The following is a 10,782-nucleotide window of genomic DNA, read 5'->3' as shown; positions in this document are numbered from 1 at the left end:
CCTCAATAAGGAATTAATCTTGAAGACTAAAGTGCACTCAAACTAAGCAGGAAGAAAAAGAATAATATGAGATAAAAATTGGTCAGTCTGGAGTGAGTATATATATATTTTACTCCTCTGGTAACTTTCCTGCCTGATTGAACTTTAGAAAAATAAAAAAAGTCAAAAGCAGGGGGAGGGAGGACAGGAGGGACAGAACAAAAACTGGGGACTGAAATGAAGCAAGATTATGTTCCATGCATGGATGATTATATCAAAATGAACCCTAATATAATGCATAACTATAATGCACTAATAAAAACATTTTGAAATAGAAAATATTAAAATACAGGGTTTTCCTATGTAAATAAAATGTATTCTCTTATTTTAAACAATCTGCCAGATTCTCATAATCTTTTTCCATGTTTGATTTATATTCAACCTATGATTTTATTTTACAGGTTTTTGTTTGTGCTGTTTCCAAGGGTTTTTAGTTATATACTTTTGTGAAAAATAAAAGAAATTTACTTCATTATTCTATTATATTTTCTATTTTTTCATTCATACTATTCTTGTCACATAGGGAGTTTTTGTTTGTTTACTTGTTTATCCCTAGATATATTCCTTTGGGAGCTCTCTGAAGTATCTGTTTGATTCAAACTAGAGCAATATTCCTTAAGCCTACTATGATTACCACACTCAAATACAGGTGCACATACACATATACACATACAGTTCTTTCTTGTTTGGTTTTAATTTCTAGTGTTGCATTGTAGTTTGAAAGTAAGTTCTATGAATTTAGACTTTTTGGAATTATAAAGGTATTTTTTAGTTCAAAAACATGATTAATTTCTAAAAGTCCCTTAAACATATGGGAAAATGAACAGTTTTTGATCGTGGTGTAAGTGCAGTATCCCTATTAAATCTCTCTTGTTTATTCTTATCTAAATATTTTATATAATTATTGATCATTCCCTGTTCGTTTTTTGTTAATGTCTTCCAATATGGTTGTGATTCTTATAAAATTTTTGGTTTCCAAAGATTTTCCCTTATGGATTTTTCTCAGATAGTGTTGTGAGAATGATACTACTGCCTTATAATTTCACAACTGCTGTGCTTTCAAATAATTTTCATAATATGTATTTCAGCATTCTGTTATTTGTATTCTTTCTATATCATTTAAATTGGATTTTCCTTATGTACAGTTAATTTAATTACAAGTGTTTGTAAGATAGTAAATTCTACCCATTAACATTTATCATAATCACCAATATGTGTAGTTCTATTTCTAGCATTTTATTTTATTTTATATTGAAACAGCTTTTTCTTGAATTTTTATACTTTTTACATTTTTGCTGAATGTCATATTTTTGTATTATTTTGTTTCCTTCTAGTAATTTTAGACAGGTATTACATAGTAATTCTATACCCTAAAAGCTAAAAAAGAAAAGAATGAAATTTAGCAACAAAATAAAGACTTGAGACCCTTGACATGTTTTTTTTTCCTTTCCTAATTTCTTTTTTTATTTTCATAGATTTGAATTTGAATTATGTGTTACTATTTCCTATAGTGTCAATTTATTTTCTATTGCAATAAATTATTCTTAATATTTTCATTATAATATACATTTTATAAGCAATAATTATAAAATTTATGTATGCTTTTTGCTACCATTTGTCTTTGTATATTTAATACAAAGTTGAGTTCTTTTTTTAGTTTTTATTAATCTGAATTGCTACCTTCATAAATATATTTGTGTTTGTTCTCTAAATCCTTACATATAAAAAATACCTTTCTTCATTCTTTATATATAAGGGATATATGTGAATATAAGTTTGCAAAATGAGAGTCTTTTCTTCTTGTAACATGTATTATGGATGAGGCATGCCCCAAAAGTTCTTGTGTTAATGCAGAAATATTCATAGTTTAAAAAATTAGATTATAATACTATAGCTTCATTAATGGATTAGTCAATTTGATGGATTAATAATCAAACTATTGTACTGGGTGGTAACATTAGGCAGGTGGAGTATGGTTGGTTATGGGGGAGGTAATACAGAGCAGGACAAGGGGATGCCCTATTCCCCTGGTGTCTCTCTCTCTCTCTCTCTCTCTCTCTCTCTCTCTCTCTCTCTCTTTCTCTCTCTCTCTCTCTCTCCTTCCTCACTGCCATGAGTGGAATAGCTTTCCTCTGCCATGTTCTACAATGATGTTCTGCCTCACCTTCAGCCCAGAAAATGGAGTCAGCTGACCATGGACTGAAACCTCTAAAACTGTGAGCCAAAATAATCTCTTCCTCCTCTAAGTTGTTCTTGTCAAGTATTTTCATCACAATGATGAAAAGTTGACCAGTAAAATAAGTAAATAAAATTGTACTCTCTTGCCCAGCATGATGGTAAATGCATATAATCTATAATCGTAGCAACTCAGGAGGTTGAGGCAGGGGATCACAGGTTCAAAGATCAGCCTCAGCAGCTCAGTGAGACCCTTTCTCAAAATAAAAAATAAAAAGCTCTGGGGATGTAGCTCCATAGTAGACCCCTCCTACAGTTTCATTCCCTAGTACAAAAAAAAAAATTTTTTTTTTATTCTCATTTCTTCCACTGTGTGCCAGAAATTGTTCCTGGTGTTTGAGATATAGTGGTTTACAAGGGAGAAAAGATGCTTGTCCTCATGCAGCTTATTATAAAACCCACAGGGTAAAGACAGTGAATTTAGGGAAGCCTTTGTATCAGGGACAAAAGCAAATCTACAAAGCAGTAACATAAAGTCACAGAGTCCTAGGATTAGAAATAGGAATGTGCCCTCTGAAGAATGCATATGTACAAAGGAGGCCTAACCATGAGCTATAAATAGCAATCTAGTGTAGGATGCCTAGCATTAGGCAGACACAGGACTGCAGGGCTGAGTTGCCACAGATATACTTCTAGAATGACTGGGTGAGGATGAAACAGAAACCTACTCCATAACCCTAAATCCTATGATGTTGTAGGAAAGGAACTAGTCAGGAACATACAAATGAGGAGATAAACTATGGATCCAATTAGTAAATCTGAGGTATAAGAGGAGAGTTTTATTACTAGGGTGAACAGGCAGGGTCAAAGAGTTCCAGTACTAGTATACAGGAAAGCATCCTGATGAGAATATAAATGTACTAAGAAAGTCAGCCTCAGAAATAAGGTAATATGATGATGCAATTTTCTGCTGCTCCAGAAGTTCAGACTTATGTATATTTAATTAGAAAGCATTTTGTAAGTTTTGCTTCCTTTCTCCAGAATATATGTGATTACAGTTCATGTACAAAGGATTCCTACATGCACTTAGTTTGAGCCTCCTCAAAGGGGAATGTTATCCTCCATCATGAGAAACATAGAGTGAAGAAAACAGGATTGCTCTTAGAGTGTGAGACTCTGAGACAAAATTAAATAAAAAATCAGAACACATTGAATCACAGAAGAAATTTTAAGTGAATAAATTTAAAGTGAATCTGGCTCCCAGATCCTTAGATTTGACTAAAAATATTAACACATATACAAACAAAATAGTTTCCCCCCAAAAAAGTATGGAAAACAGACAACCTCTGATGCTGAATCTGAAGACCACACACTGAATTGGGGTAAATTAGTTATTTCTCTCACTGAGGCTTCTCTTGGCAACACTGAAATATCAGATGGTGCTTTCTATAAAAATACACCACACACACACACACACACACACACACACACACACACACAATTCCTGGCACAGGAGCAATTTATCAACAATGGATCACAAAGGTTAGTTTTAAACTTTCACATTAGACTGTTATTTGCCAAGGCTGACATCTATAACTTTCTTAACTTTGTGATATTAGATACTCAGAATAAGAGTATTGGGGCTTTAGAGATAAAATGAGTTAAGTGAAGATATAATTAAATACCCTTTAGAATCATTGTCTGAGGTTTGCAGTTCATAGTTGTCCTTTAATTAAACTCTGCTTGCTCCGTTTGGCTATTTAAATTACACAGAATATGATGTTCTGTCAAATGCTCTTAAGGATAATGTAGAAATTCCCTCACTAATTTGCATCTTTCATTCAAGATTTCTGTTCTGCTAACACAATGGGGATGCCAGAGAAAGGGATTCTTTTCTTGTGGCATTCTTAGCAATGTGAAGGGTGAAATGCATGCAAGTCATGAACAGAAAATAAATTGTAAGGAATGTTACTGTGAAGACACACAGCACCCTTATTTCTTGTAACCCATAATATTTTAGAAACCTAGAGTTTGCTTAAAAAGATTTGAGTGCTTTCTAAACCTGAAACCCCTCATGCAAAGACAGCTCTCATTGCTGTTCAGGAGGGTACATGTAAAATCATCAGAAGAGGGGTGTTACTAGTCAGTTGTGAGAGACAACAGGCACTTAGCTTACCTCCAAGGGTCCTTGGTACACTTAAGGGCCCCAAACACATGACCTAGCAAACTAGAATATGGTTAAGTGGGAAGAGGTGAAATCCAGGCTATGCAAATGTGGTAATTAAGGAAGCGAAATGAGATCTTGCACTGACAAGCATTGAAGAAGCCACAGCCTCCCTGCTGAAGTGAGATGTGTGTTCAATTCGAGGAAAAAATAACTTCAGCTCAAGGTTTTATGAAGCCTCTCTTTACTCACAAACGCCAATACGTTTTTATAATTTTACCCATTTTCCATTTTATTTCTCCTTTCTATTTCTTCTCTTCTCTTCCTCATCTTTGGCATTTTCCTTTCTACAACTTTATTGTTTCTCCTCTGAGTCAGCTTTGACACTGACCTGCAGCACCAAACAATTTAGCCAAATTGGGAGTAGTCCAATAAAAGTAGTCCCTGACCTCAGAAATTCAGAATGACCGTCAGTACACATATTGTATATGACTAAACATGTTATGAGAAAACATTGAAGATGTGTTCCCTGAGTCTTCTAGAAAAACTTGACTACTCCATGCCCAGAGCCATGCCTCCTCATACAAACACAGGTTCTTTGTCAGATAAGAACCAAGCATTCCTAATTTCTGAAATAGTGTCATTACTAGTGCCAAGATGTCAATGGATAATCTGGTGAAACAGCCTGAGATTCCTGAATCTGCTGAGTTCTCCTGTTCTTATTTCAAACATTATTTCCCCAGGGATAACCTTGAACAATTTTTTTTCTCTGGACCTCAATTTTCTTATGTAAATTAAGGGAATTGTCAGGGAAAGAAAGTAATTTTCAATTCCCTTGGCAATTACCACTAATTGGAAGTGGTTTTTCAAGTCACTGTGTTCAGAAAGATTCTAAATATACTGGTTCATTCTGGTTCAATGTTGTCACTGGACTTGGTCATAATTGCACTGTATCATAATAGCTAAGAGCAGAGATTAAGAACACTGGATATGAAGTCAACTCTTGCACTTACCGATTACATACCATTAGCATATTACTTAATATCTCTAAGCCTCAATTCCTTTACCTGTAAAAGAAGAAGAAGAATGCCTACCTTATAGAATTGCTATAAGAAATGGATTAGATAATTCATTAATAGTAGGTTAGTTTATAGTGTAAACACATAATATGTATGGTATATTATCTTCATGGTTGTCAGCTCACTTTTAAGCCTATAGAAATAAATAGCAAAATTTTTGCCATAGGCAGAGGATCAGAGAATGATACTTTACCAGTACCATACCTAGACTGGTTATTTTCTAAGGTGCTCTACAACTCTTGAGTTATGTTTTAGTAGATACCAAAACAATATAGATTATGTGATCCGGAAAGCTAGATGAAATTTATGGTAAAAATAAGTGAAACATTGACAGCTTCCCTTAGTTGGCTGTATCAATTCAGTTTGCTATCCAACAAGAAAAAGTTTCAACCGGGAGAGGAAAAACAAGGAATTACATTAAACTAGTGTATTTGTAATCAATTTATTATATTTTCTTTCTTGTCTAATAAATCTAGTTTATTATATTTTTGAAGTTTTAGTGAAGTTATTAATTCCACTCAAACAATTCCAACTCTTCTACAGATTATCATAGTCACTTGAGATATAAATTCATATAAATGTGGTATTTGGACCTACACAGCACAGAATCTGAACACACATTCTAGTGTAATTATTGAGTTTTTCTGCTTGACTTCATATATTTAACACATTGGTCACTTATTCTCTATGGTATAACAGCAATGACCTGTAGCCAGTTCACCTCTCTAAGGTGGGTACATGGACAATTGTACTCCCAAGTTACCATGGAGTAAGGTGGGGCAATTTGATCAATTTTGTTCAATTAAACATGAATGGAAACAATTTATATCACTTCTCCTCTAAGGTAATTAAGATTAGAAAAAAAAATATCTGTTTTGTTTTTCATTCCCTGACATTGGTATTCTGAAAGCCCCCAGTTGAAATAGTGGCATTGCAAGATGGCAGAACATCCACTGAACTGTAAACCTCCCCAAAATCCCCCATCTCATTGACTTTCTATCAGGCATGTTGAATGAGCAAATTATAACCCATGGTTGTGTTAAATGATGGAGATTTTTTTATATATTGTTACTGAAGCTTAGTGCAGAATACACTTACCATTTTTTTTTTTTGTAATGGTCTCCAACTGTAAGAGATCGTCCTCCCCTATGCATATTAACTTCTTTCTCTCTCACTTTTTTCTTTTTTTTTGGTACTGAACCCAGGGGCACTTAACCAATGAGCCACATCCCCAGTCCTTTTTGTATTTTATTTAGAGACAGGGTGTAGTTATGTTGCTTAGGTCCTTGCTAAGTTGCTGAGGCTGACTTTGAACTCACAATCCTCAACCTCCTGAACTGCTGGGATTACAGGTGTGCACCATCGTGCCCAGCCAATCTTTCTTTTTCTAAGGTGAGAATGCCTCCCTTAAACCAAGGCCCACAATTCTTAGAGATGGCAGACAACTAAGTAAAGGGAGTAGAGGGGAGAACCTCTGCCTTACAACCATACCTCTGGCTCTTAGAAAAAGGGTGCTTTTCTATGACTCTCTCCCAATATGCGATGGCATGTGCACTCAGATCTATTGTACTCCTTTTTACACTTGGGAGAACCTGCACCTCCCTTGAGAAGCAGAAACTCAACCTTCAGACCAAGGCACTTGACACCCTGAAACGCTCTACCTGGATAGGATGCAAGCGAAGGAGAATGCTCAGCTGGGTAGCATTTCTTGGGGTCCGCAGTGCTGACACCAGGGATCAGGGTCAATTTTTCCTTTGGTAACAGGGACTGAACCCATGGGCGCTTAGCCAATGAGCCACATCCCCAACCCTCTTCTGTCTTTCATCTAGACATAAGGTCTCACTGAGTTGCTTACAGCCTCGCCAAGTTGCAAGGCTGGCTTTGAAATCCCAATCTTCCTCCCTCAGCCTCCTAAACTGCTGGGATTACAGGCATATGCCACTGCTCCCAGCATCCTTCTCTTCTTTTAACCAAATATTTTTGGATAGAATAACATTAAAATATTATTTATGAAAGATAAGACGTAGACATATACCAAGAAAATTTTAGTAAGATAACCAATTTTTTCTCCATGCTATAGATGTTTTATATGCAGAAATTCTTTTACATAATTTTGCAGCTTATCTGATAATACTAGTAAATTGTATGAATTACTTTCAGCATATTTAATACTCAAATGGGCACATTTTGTTTTATGATACATAAAGCCAATTCTTCAAACACTTTCCAAAGAAAACATGCTATTTTACTCACTTTTAGAGTGGAGATATACCTATGTTGATAACTGAGGGGTTGATTATTAGAAGTTGACTTAGGGATATAACACAATGTCTCAAATATATAGATCATAACCAAATCCAAATTTATTTAGCATATTAATATGCATAATATCCATATTACATAGTGTGCATCATATTACTATGCATTTCAATAAACTGTAATTCAGTCCCCAGTATTCATAAAGTAGTACAAGTATTCATTCATAATTAGAACATTTCTGAGTACTCAGAACCTTCAATCACACTTTTGCAAAATAGGGACATAAATGTGTGAATAATTTGCACATGCTAAATAAATTTAGAAATATATGGGTTTTCAATATGCTGAAAAGTGAAATAATAAAATTTTTAAATATTTACATTTACCTTGATTTTGCATATGCTTATAATTTCAATATATAAAATTTTGTTTTCTTTTATATTTATTTATTTCAGACATCAGGTGAAAATATACTGACATAAAATCAACCTTCAGATGGAAATTGAAGTATTCAATAATACAATTATGTATTTTGCTTCTCAGTACCACCACATGATTGATTATTCAGAGACATCTGTGTAATTGGTAACATCCTAAACTTTCATATTCAACTCATGAACCTTACAATAAATATAGTTGTGTATATGTGACAAGAAGCTAGAAAACAATTCTAAGTCAAGCTTCTACCTTTATTAAAACTGTTTTTGCTTTATATCAAAGTAAATTATTTGTCAACAGGTTTACAGTTTGCCTGGTATCTTCCCCCTCATAAAATGTGTTATCAGCCGTGAATCCAATAATTTCCAAACTTCACATGGCTCTCCATTAACAACTTGTGAAATATCCAAGCACCTCATCACACCATCCAAATTCTTCTCAGGCTGTATGGTTGACCATCCCTCCAAGTTCAACTACTATTCTGTCCCAGTTGAACATCCCATGGGAAGTTTATCAAAGAGTAATCCACAACCTTATTCTATAAAGCTCAGCTTAGATGTCAGCTCCTAAGAGAAGCTTTATATGAATTCCCTTTTTCTCTTCTGTGTTCCAGTTCCTAAAAGCAATCCTGGATTTGATTGTATGAGGCAGTGAGTAGTGAGTGGGATTGGACCTTACTTACCATTTGGTAGCTATAGCTTGAAACCCCACAGCCAATAGTATGCTCCTGCCAGATCATACCAGCTGCTGAGAACTAATTTTGTGCATTTCTTCCCAACACTAAATACAGTGATAGCACTTTGATGGTTACCTTTATGGTTTAAAATTAGCCATAGTGGCTGAAAATGTTACACAAATCAGTAAAGGGTACAAATATATTTTTTTCAAAGAGGTAGTTTTGTCCATTTACTATCACACCATTACAGAATGTTTGTCTGCCTTAGAAAAGTGGCCAATCGTGAAAAAGTACCATTAATTCAAGCAAATGAGTCCACTGAAATACATTAAGATTTGAAAAAAAAAACCCAACTCTTTTCTTTATTAAAATATGATGCTTGTGCTTGTTTTGGCAGCACATATACTAAAATTGGAATAATATAGAGAAGATTAGCATGGTCCCCACACAAGAATGAGATGCAAATTCATGAAAAAGGAAATATGATGCTTTCCCTTTCACAATTTCATGAATGGTTTTAGGAGGATGTAAAGTTTTTGTCAGTAATAATTGCCTAAAAATTTGAGTAACTGATGACGCTATGCATACCAACTATGGTAATTTTGTCAATTTAGTCATCCTAGTAACTGTATCAAAATAGTTGTATAGAAATTCCATAAATGTTAGCATGCATTTTGGTGATGAAAAGTTTTTAAAACAAGTGGGAAAGTGCATTCATTTAATCTTACCAAGACTCAATTTGTCTATATATAGCCAGCTATGTTTTTAAATGTGCTCCACAGAAATGTTTCAGTCCAATAGGTCTACCCAATAGCCATTTGTACAGATCTTGAAATGCCCATATTTTTGGTTGTGCTATATGAAAATAACAGACAAGGACTGCTTTTATCAAGAATTTTGGTGGAAATATCTATCACTTTACATGGTATGCAAATCATATCAGAAGACAATTCAAGTAAAATACATGATTGCAAACTATTATATACTTAAGAAACTCAACTGCTATTTTCTATAATTTGCTATGATAGTTCCCAAATACCAATAGTTATGACCAGTAAAAAAGACTCACCTAGGCAGCTGGTTTAGTTATATATTCCTATTTCCTATAATAAGAGGATCTATACTAAGACATAGGAGGTTTTTATCTTTAATTAGTCCCCCATATATCCAGTACATTGATTGAATGCATGAATGTAGTTTTACATACTAACATCCTCCTTCACAAACATTTCTGTTTCAGTTTACAAGTTTTCCTTCCTTTTATTCTAAAATATATACTCTCAGTTTTGAGTAATTGCCATGAAGAGAAGCCAGAATCCATCAGTAATATCAACAAGTAGCAAAAAAAAATGTTTTCAATAGAGAACACAAATATTGTGCTTACACATTAAAATTTAGTGGGAAAATTGAAGCAATTATCTCAATAATTTAGCTTCCCTTCCACTTGAAATATTCTCTTTGATGACCTGTTCACATAATTGAGGGACAGGTACTCTAATCATTGACTTTTCTAGATAATGTTCTCAATTTTTGTTTTCAATATATACAGTTATCCTTCAATTGAATAAAAAAGTCAGAGACATTGGCTTTTAGAAATTATTCTTCTATGACATTCTTATTGCCATTAGATAGAACTATCTCTGAGTGGTTTAAAAGCTAGTCACAAACAGGAATTTATTAGCAGAATGGCATTTTAGTGTCTCAGAAAATATGTGTGTATCTAAACAAAAATAAACTGGCGCTGTTAATTAATATACTAATTTTCATATATACCATTACTTTTTTCTGAGCAAGATTTTAAGGATCTCAGTTTTGCATTTACCCCAAGGGCTGCATACAGACTTTAAGGGCAAATGATTGACTTCATAGGAGCTATGAGCCAATACTCTGTTTTTCTTAAGAATATATCATTCTTTCAGACATATAAATTTGTTCTAGAAACAGTGAGTTTT

At 34.0% G+C, this 10,782-nt stretch overlaps 1 non-coding gene across 1 annotated transcript; it reads left to right on the top strand.

Moving 5' to 3' along the window:
- Positions 1-9,211: 9,211 nt before the first annotated feature.
- Positions 9,212-9,318, top strand: LOC143639635 (U6 spliceosomal RNA). The gene has a single exon (XR_013154778.1). It is a non-coding gene; the product is annotated as a U6 spliceosomal RNA (small nuclear RNA).
- The last annotated feature ends 1,464 nt before the right edge of the window (positions 9,319-10,782 follow it).

The sequence above is a fragment of the Callospermophilus lateralis genome, chromosome X (assembly GCF_048772815.1).
Source record: "Callospermophilus lateralis isolate mCalLat2 chromosome X, mCalLat2.hap1, whole genome shotgun sequence".
Classification (NCBI taxonomy): domain Eukaryota; kingdom Metazoa; phylum Chordata; class Mammalia; order Rodentia; family Sciuridae; genus Callospermophilus; species Callospermophilus lateralis.
The sequence above is the reverse complement of the archived record's forward strand: the minus strand, read 5'-3'. Positions and strand labels throughout refer to the sequence as shown.